The sequence below is a fragment of the Glycine soja genome, chromosome 2 (assembly GCF_004193775.1).
Source record: "Glycine soja cultivar W05 chromosome 2, ASM419377v2, whole genome shotgun sequence".
Lineage (NCBI taxonomy): Eukaryota > Viridiplantae > Streptophyta > Magnoliopsida > Fabales > Fabaceae > Glycine > Glycine soja.
Genome location: NC_041003.1, coordinates 30,454,880 through 30,464,428, shown reverse-complemented (window position 1 = coordinate 30,464,428; position 9,549 = coordinate 30,454,880). Strand labels below are relative to the sequence as shown.

General features: G+C 31.5%; 2 long non-coding RNA genes across 6 annotated transcripts; both read left to right on the top strand.

The window, feature by feature from the left end:
• Positions 1 to 276: 276 nt before the first annotated feature.
• LOC114371425 lies at positions 277 to 1,354 on the top strand. Its single transcript, XR_003658046.1, has 3 exons — positions 277 to 427; positions 605 to 696; positions 824 to 1,354. It is a non-coding gene; the product is annotated as an uncharacterized LOC114371425 (long non-coding RNA).
• A 2,275-nt stretch (positions 1,355 to 3,629) lies between these two features.
• On the top strand, positions 3,630 to 9,417 carry LOC114392376. Of its 5 annotated transcripts, none has more exons than XR_003662289.1 (9): positions 3,630 to 4,355; positions 5,866 to 5,940; positions 6,165 to 6,227; positions 6,376 to 6,455; positions 8,353 to 8,403; positions 8,475 to 8,523; positions 8,724 to 8,766; positions 8,945 to 9,014; positions 9,161 to 9,417. It is a non-coding gene; the product is annotated as an uncharacterized LOC114392376 (long non-coding RNA). The 5 variants fall into 5 exon arrangements; XR_003662287.1 differs by having other exon boundaries at positions 8,707 to 8,766; XR_003662285.1 differs by lacking the exon at positions 8,353 to 8,403 and adding an exon at positions 5,604 to 5,675 and having other exon boundaries at positions 8,707 to 8,766.
• The last annotated feature ends 132 nt before the right edge of the window (positions 9,418 to 9,549 follow it).

Sequence of the window (9,549 nt, the reverse complement as noted above, 5' to 3'; positions counted from 1 at the left end):
TAATATTCTTTCAAAATACTGTGATGGTACTTAGTCATCCCTTATATCTGGTTTCTTATCTCTTCAACTTTTACATCTGTTATTTAATTTCATTTTTTTTCATTTAATACAAGTATACTGCTAGTTTCTTTGTTTTGATCTTAATTATTTAAATGATATAAATAGCTTAAAGTTGCAAAGGGGTAGGACTTGGTAGCATGCACACTACTTCTTGTTGTCCCTATTCTTTCTTTTTTTGTTTTGGAAAATCATTTTTTACCCTTTTGGTTGCATTTTAATGATATGCTTGTGTGATGCTACTAAAAAATTTTCAGGGGTCAGAAAGACTTTGAATTCAGAGTTATGGCATGCTTGTGCAGGGCCTCTTGTGTCATTACCCCAGGTTGGGAGCCTTGTGTTTTACTTCCCTCAGGGACATAGTGAGCAGGTGAATGAATCTCTTGTTCTCTTTTCAAAGTAATAACTTTTCTTACATTGCTTCTTTTAATCTCTAACTCATTAGTTTCTTTTCAATATTTAGCCAAGATTCTGAGGTGATGACTTTGTTTGTTTTGGTTTGCTGAAGCATATTGTTTCCTTTTATTTGAATATGAACATGTGGCAGCTTCTACTAGAAGAACAACAACATCACAAATTCCAAACTACCCCAATCTTCCATATCAGTTGTTGTGTCAAGTTCAAAATGTCACACTTCATGTGAGTGTTGGGTGTTGTTTGACTTGACTTGACCACTTGTTGCATTTGTCCTCAAGAGCTTATTGCATCTTCAAATCCATCATAACCCCAAACAAAATTTTACCTTTTTTCTTGTATGTTATGATAGGCAGACAAGGAGACAGGAAGTGAGTGCAGTAGGAGTAGTTCTTTCACACTTAAATTACAGGGATGCTGATTGTAATCAAGCATTTAATTTTTCTTGATGTCAAGAATCACAAACCAGAAGGTCAAGAAGTGAGTGCAGCAAGAGTAAACATTGATAATCACATGAATAAAGGCAGTGGTTGGATTAACTCAACATAACAATGCAAAGCCTGTTGCTGATTCTAGTTTTCCCAAGGCTAAACCAGAACATTCTTTGGACTCACGATTCAAACCGCCAGAAGCTTCCAGCTAGTAATAATTTAAGGAAAAATAGTATTTGGACACTCATGTTATAGCAAGGCAAGGTTGAGGAGGGCAGATTGCAATGCCAAGGTGCATCCCTAGTTACCAAATAGGTCATAACCTTTCCAGTTAGGCTCTCAAATTGACACCCTAGAATTGTCTTCTTATTAGAGGTGTTCATGTTAAACATATTTACCTACAGTTGAAAATGATAGGTACATATTAAAGACTTTTACTTATAGTTAGGAGATGTAAGTAGAAGTTAATGACTTTTACCTACACATTATACATAGTAGGTAAAACCTATAGTGACAGACAATTAGTCGTCACTATATGCCCCCTCAAAGTTGACGGAAGAAACATCCATAGGACAAAGTCTATCATACATTTACCTATGGATTTTTTTATTTATAGTGACAGTTTTTGTCCGTAGGTATAGGTCATTTTTCTTGTAGTATAATAGTGAAGAACTCAGCTTTTATATATTATGAATAGATAATTCAACCTCTATCACATAGGTACAACGATATTTACTGGTTAGTTATGCCCAAAGTTAAGGTTACATTAGTAACTTAAGTGTTTACATTGAATTGGATTTCATTTTACATTTAAACTTTCATTAAAAACTACAAAAAAATGGTGATCCTAAATGATTTGATAAGTGTTGTCACAACATGGGTTAGGACAGGACAATGATTAAAACAAGATAAAGAAAGTGTTTTCCAAGAAAGAAAATTGGGGAGCCGCCACCAACGTTTATTTAAGGAAAACGTCGAGAAAACCAAAAGATAAGGAATGGTCTATGATTTAAGAAAAATGATTCAGGAGTCGTTAAGAAGCAATTTGGGATTCGAGAAAACCAAAAGCAATTACTAACAACATCGATTTTTCAAAAACGATGTTAAGAAGCTCCAGTTATTTACGAAAATGCCACCACATACAATTTAACATTGGTTTATCTTGTAATCGATGTTAAATTGACGATATTAAATGTATATTTTTTAGTAATGTGGGCTATTATAGTAGGATGGGTTACATTCAGGCATTACCTTTTCAGTTACTAACATTTCTTACCTTTTGAGTGAAAGTAATGATGTTGATTGTTCAAGAGAAGATACGGCAATGGAATTGGGGGCATTATTTGCTTGGTAGTTGTTGTTGTTTCTGTGGTTTGACTTTGGTCACTAGCAATACAAGGTAAATTTATAATTGCTAATAAAGGTAATTATTTCTATATACATTTGTTATTAGTCTTAATTTATTCTTCTATTACTTTAAAAAAAAAAACACTCCCAATTACAAGTAATTATTATTTAATAAATTTTAACATGATAATTATTACACCCACATCCAACTAAAAAAAAGACAATTAAGGCACAAGACACAAAATGTCTATTTTTCAACTAGTAATAATAATAATAATGATGATATTACCTTCCCGTAGTGCATTTTCCATATGAGAGGTATTGAATTTCTATAGCTAGTTACTTATGAATATAATGTGATGCTTAAAATTTGTCCAGGATGGCTTATGCATTCTCTAGGGATGGGGTCGTGCCATTGTCATCATTGTGGCACAAAGTCAATAAGAAGTTATGTAAAAGTCATAAATATATATTTTATATTATTATGTCTTTACTAGTAAGCTTAACAGTTAATTTACTAACTAAATATTTCTAATTTAATAAGTTAAATAACAATATCATGTAAAAAAAATTAATTTTGTAACTTTTAATTAATTTTTCAATTTTGATAAATATTTTGATGAAAAGTTACTATTGAAAATAGATAAATTAAAATTAAACATATTTAAATATTGTCATAGCATCCTAGTTTTTGTTCACTTTATTTTTAGTTATGAGGAATTTATATTAGTTAGTTTTTTTCCTTCCATGTTCTCCTTTGTTTCTCCTATAAGGCAATATGACACCATAAAGCACACAGATTAAATGATAAAGAACTATTAAGGTTTAACCCCAGTAATTTCAAATCTAAAAAATTTAGCTATGACTACTACAAAGTTTGGTTGAATTACATATTTTGTTACCCTTTAAATATTACTAATTTTACTTTAATTTTTTAAAAAAAGTCATTCATTTTTAACTTTTATATTTTAACATGCAAAGACATGTGCTTTAATTTTTTTAATGAAAAGATTGAAATTATATCCCTTTTAATATATTAAATTGTAAAGGACTAAATGCAAATAAAAATATATTTATAGCTACTTAATACCAATAATACACCTGTACTACTACAAAATTGTCTTTTAACCTCGTCGTCTTATCTACATCGATCATAAAAAAACCGATTACTAAATGATACAATGGCATTTTAGTAAATAAAACATTTTTTAAGCCAACTACAACGGTCTTATAAAACCGCCTTCCATGCCTTTGTTAGTTACGATACTACTACAGTTTTTTGAAAACCGCATTTGATTTGAAATTATAAATTTTATTATTATTTTATTTATTTCAGTTTTCCCTCTAAACTAATAAAATATATTATACAAAACGTGTTCATTAACCTCGCCTTCATTATTTGATGCGAATTTTGATGGAAGATTCTAGAAACGTACATTTCCCTTAACCTCGTCTTCATTATGGTTCAGATCGATAACAAAGGAAGAGGAAGAGTTTGTGTCGCCCCGATAAAGTGCTGGAAGGGGAATCAAGCAGATGCAACTGCGGCGAGGACGAGGTTGAGGTCTAGAGGTGAGGAATTGGCGGAGTCTATTTGAGTCTCGAGTCCCAACAACTTGGCATAGATTGCGGATTTTTGGCACAAGCTTTGTCACCTTCTTTGAAATCACCTTATTATAGGGAAAGCTTCTCTTTTTCCGAGGCGGCACCATGGTAAGTTCCATGGTCTTGAACGTAGAGGATTCGCTGGCGTTGGAGGAGCCCTGAGGGCGTGAAGGGGGTTTCTGACTTGCACGCTTGGGTGGTGTGGGTGCTGCAGCGTGGGCGTTGGTGTTTGCATTGTTGTGCACTTGTGGCTAAGGATGAGGGTGTGGTTGTTGTAGTGGGTGCTGCCATGATGCCGTTTCTCCGCAAAACAGAACGCTTCGCTTCGAGACAGAGCATCAACAGCACAGCGAAGAACCACTGTGGCTGTGGGTCTATTGTAGGGGGCCAGGGAAGGTTTTTGGACCTGATGTGGCTGTGGGTCTATGTAGGCAGCCTTACTCTGATTCTGAATGGTTCCAATGTCTGACCTTTAATTGCAGGAAATAAGTCCACTCTTTGGTAAGAAATCATTCTATTTTGTTCGTCCACACATTTTTTATTTGAGATTGAAATAGCAATTTTTAACGTAACAATTTCTAAATTTCTAAATTATTAGATTGAAATAGCAATTTCGGTATGTTTATATATTGGCTATATTTATAGATTCGTTTATTAAATTTTACTTGATAGTTAAAGTTCAATATTACTTGTCTCCTTGTTTAGTTGCATTGAACCACATATTCTTTTGTGCTGATCTTCCAAGTTAGCCCTTCTCAACCACACGCACCTACTTTAACAATTCAACTTACTTTTTTTTGTTTTATATTCGCATCATACATACGCGCTGCATATATTATGTACGTACTTTACATCTGAATCAATTTGAAATTTAATTAGAACCAGTTAGCTATATAGCCTTTCATGTTCCTATACCATGCATATAATAGAGAAAGTCACAATACTCAAATAGGGAAAATTAATATTATTCTATATTATCACTTTTCATTTTTTTAATATTTTCATCACGATATATATATCACCACTTATATTATTGTACATATCATTTTCTTTTTCATTTATCTATTTTCTTCTCCAAGAATAAAGATTGTCTACTGTCCAGGAATTATTTCCCTTATACCATCATTGGATTTAATTCTGGAAATAGAGCCATTTAAGAAGGGTTTGTTTGGTCCAATTTTTTAAACTTGAATATCTTTCAATAATTTGCTGTGTACGTTATTTTTATTTCTTAATTCTTCAATCTTTGTTTTGAAGAAAGGAGAAGCCTAGTTTCATATTTTATTTATCCTTTCTAATTTGTGAAGAAGTTAAGTTGAATTTTATTTCACTATTACCCTTTAGTTGATGACAAAGATCAGAATATATATATATATTAATTGAGAATTCATAATACTTTGTGGTGATATAAAAAATGAAGGAAAAAGAAAAAGAGATAGCAGTTTATAGCATGTGTAATTGGCGTGCGTGAGTTGGGAGGAAACTTTGTTTGCATAGTTTGGGAATTTTTTTTCTTTTTCTTTTCTTTGTTTCCATCTTATTAATTAAGGTGGGAGTTGTGCACTGTCTTGATGCTTGTTCTCTTCAATAAGTTCAAGTTCAAGTTCAATATTACAGATTCGTTTATTAAATTTTACTTGATAGTTCAAGTTCAAGTTCAACATATATTGGCTATATATGTTGTGCAGAAGAGTCAACAAAGATAGTTCAAGTTCAATATTCCTCATTCACTGTTTTGGTTGTTTACAGTGTAGTAATTCTATGCAGTTTTCTCCTTTTTCATCCTTTAAGAGTCCAGATTTATAATTAGTGTTTGTAAAGGTAATTATCACTTGTCTTTTTAATTTATTTCCTTTTATATTGTCTTTTTAATTTTATTAAAAGTGCTGTCAAATTTTATTTACTAAAAGTATATATTACTTTAAGAAAGATAACGAGAGATAGAGGAATTATTATTATTGTATGTTATTATTTTGGGGATAATGGTTTGGTGGAATTTAACTATGTGTAGGTGGATGACAAGTACCAGTATTCATGTCACAACAAAGATAGCCAAGTTCATGGATGGGAAGACGCTAAACTATAGGTTTAATATTAATTTACTTTATCTATCTAATATATAAGTATATATTATATAGCTTGATTTTATAACTTAGCTAATAGTGACACTAGCATACATATAAATGCCTAGCATACGTATATATTATTTATCTAATATATCACTTTTTATTTTCCCATAAGTCCATATTTGATTATTAGTAGTATTAATTTATTGATTCTTAATTGGTTTTTGGCACTGAACATGTGTAGCTCAATAGAATTCCACCAAGTGGACCTTTGACTTTAATATCTACTGGACAAGACAATTGCAAGGTAATATAATTTCAAGTACAAGGAACTTGATCTGTTAGATCGTTTCCTATTGTTGAAAGCTCTTTGATAAATTAATATATATGACTACTTTTGCATCTCATGACTCAAAAAAATTGTCCTTAATTAGGGCTTTATAATTGGTATATAGGACCATTGAGATATGCCGGACTTTACCAGCAGGAGAAGCTTGCCTTCTGGACCAACATCTACAATTCATGTATGATGAATGTAAGTCAATTATGTCCATTAGATTAACATGTAGTGTCATCTGAAATGTCCTTGTTGATAGAACCATTCTTTGAACTAAACACTCTTCCAAAGTAGTAATAGCTTATTTAATTTTCGCTTTGCTTCATAGAAAATGGTATACCAGAGAGTCCAAAAAATGGTATCTTCCTCTCTTCTCTTTTCTTTTTCTTATAGTATCATACAATATAATTAAGTTGACTTTTTTGTCACTCGTGTGTAGCCTTGCTTCATCATCTTCCTACAAAATTCTCTTGACTCTAAGAATAAATTATTGCTTTATTTTATATTCAATGTATAAATTATATATACTATAGTATTTTATTAGGAAACCAGACTATAACTAATTAGTTGCTATTCCAAATTTCTTCCTACATGGTATTCATGTATTCTAGAAAGACATGTCAAGAATGGAGTTGCAAACTTATCATGCATGTTGCTCATATTTTTAATGTCTAAAGTTTGGTTTTTGGGCCTGCAACTATTTTGTGCAACAATGGCTTCTAAAGCTTAAGCAATATGTGACCATGCCTTTGGGATTACGAATTGAGAATTCCTTTTTTATACCTAAGATTTTTTTGTTTTGGTTTTCTTCATCTGTTTATGTGTGTATATATTATATAGAAACTTTAAGATGATTCAAATTTCTTGGTTTAGCATCTACTACGGTGCCCATAGACATGATGTAGAAAAATCATCATTCTACATCGGTTATTAGAACAATCGATGTAGAACGGTTTATGATACTATTACAATTTTGGCAGCACGTGATGTAGAAAGTATGACATTCTGCATCGGTTATAGGCACAACTGATGTAGAATGGTTTAGAAAGATTAACATTCTACAACGGTTCGGCGTTAATAATCGATGTAGAATGTTCACTATTCTACGACGGGTTTTACAAGACACCTATCTTCGAATGTGTGGTATTCTACATCGGTCAGATAATCATCGTTGTAGGACGCGTAACTTTCAACATCGCCTGCTACGATGACAAGTCATAACTGATGTAGAATGGTGAAAAGAACCGATGTAAAAAGGTTGTTTTCTAGTAGTGCTGCTTCAAGATTTACACCATATAAATTTATTATATATTTAGAAAATATTTATATGACTAATTGTATTTAATATATGAAAAGGGTTAAAAGTTGGAGACCTAAAAAGTGTGTGTACTAAAACCTAATAACAATGGTCATCTGAAAGAAATCAAATCTTCTTCTTTTGTTATAGGTTGAAGACCTAAAAATTGTGTATCAAAAGATCCTATCTAATATCTTCAAAGGTTCAATATTTTCTAATTTTCCTTATAAAACAATTTTTTCACTACATCAGCTTCCGAAGTCATGCCTAACAGAGAAGCTGCCCATCCTGCATTATAGTCATGTTTGTCTCTTAAAAATATGCTCTACTTTTAAGTCAATTTCCATTATTTAGATCGTTGTTAGCTGAAAAAAAAAATAAAGGTTTTAAGGGAATTGTCTTCCTTTGCCAATATTTTAATTTTTAACTTTCAAGATGGAGCATAATATGCTTGATTTCTTAAGGTTTACTGGTCATCCATTTTAGATATTTAATTTCTTTTGTGTTATGGATTTGGAGTTTCCCTTAATAGCTTCTGCCTAAGTGGAAAAGTACTTGCTTATAATTGAGTTCAACTTTATCATCTATTTATGTGGGTTGATCGTGCGTCTAAATATGTAGTGATGTTAGTGACATTCCTAAAGAAACATATTCACTTATAAAGGATTGTGAAATTCTAATCCTGGTGCTCTACCCTCCCATCCTTTTATCTTGATACATATGAGCCTTATCTTTAGATGGCATAACTAGGATTACTTGTATGATTTCTCCCTATTCATATTGCGCGTGATTTTACAGGATGTTTTGAGGCCTAATCGCTCTACTTCTACATATTTTAGACTTTAAAGGGTAATAGTTAGTTTCAAATTTGTTAAAACTTCCCGTGGACAAAGAAAATTTATTCTGATCTTCCATTTCAGGTCATGTTGGAAGTGCAAAAAATTCAACCTAGAAGAACACCTTTTACTAGTAAGTTTAGCTTAAGCCTTCTAGTTACATAATGCTTGCTCTACTTTCTTACCTTAATCTACTTCAGTTCATTGATCATGCATTTAGGAAGCTTGATATAACCTCTTTAGAAGTTCAAAATTAGTTAATAAAAAATGCTTTAGAAAATTAATTTTTCAATATCTCCTTATTGGTAATTTGAAGGTATGATGCATCTGCAGGATCATGAAGAAGTGAATGACTTTCATGCGAGGCTATTTGAAGGTACAATGCTATGTTTTCTTTTATAACTAGATTTTTATATATTTAATCTATAGTTTCCTTGTAGTCATATATATGAGAAATTCATTGTGGACTTTGAATTTTGAAACACTATTATTGCATCTTAATACTATTTGCCTGAGCCTATTTATTTATTCTTAAACAATTTTCCATGTTTTAGTGATAAGGCACATCTGTTTGTAAGAACTATGAACACCTTTTTTGGCTAAGCTTCCTCACCTCAGACAAGTGTAAGAACTATGAACACCTTAAAAGTACTTATGTAGTTGTTTAATATTAAAACTAAAAGATTTGTTATTGGTCTCAACTAATTTTGTTCCCATTTGGGTGGAACTTATCACCTTGCCAATTGAAATGAAATTTGCTTTCATTGTAGTGATTTTGCTTTGAACTACCTAAGTGGTACAATCCCAAAGGAGTGGGGTTCAACAAAACTAACTAATATGTAAGTTCTTATCAAATTAATTTAAGTTTTAATCTAGTTACATGCCTTTTGTATTAAATATAGTTACTATATTGTGCAACTCTCTATTTGTTAATTGTGTATCAAGGGAAATTCCCAAGGAGTTTGTAAGTATTACCACTCTAACATACATGTAAGTTTCTCATTTATTTATTTATTTATTTTCTGAAGATTTATGACTTAAAGTTGATTGAAGTTCAATAGTGAAACTTGTGGCTCATAGTTATTGTGCCAATATATGATTTTGGAAGTTTAAAGCAATATTTCAGTCATGTATTGTGATTATTTACGAGATACCTAGT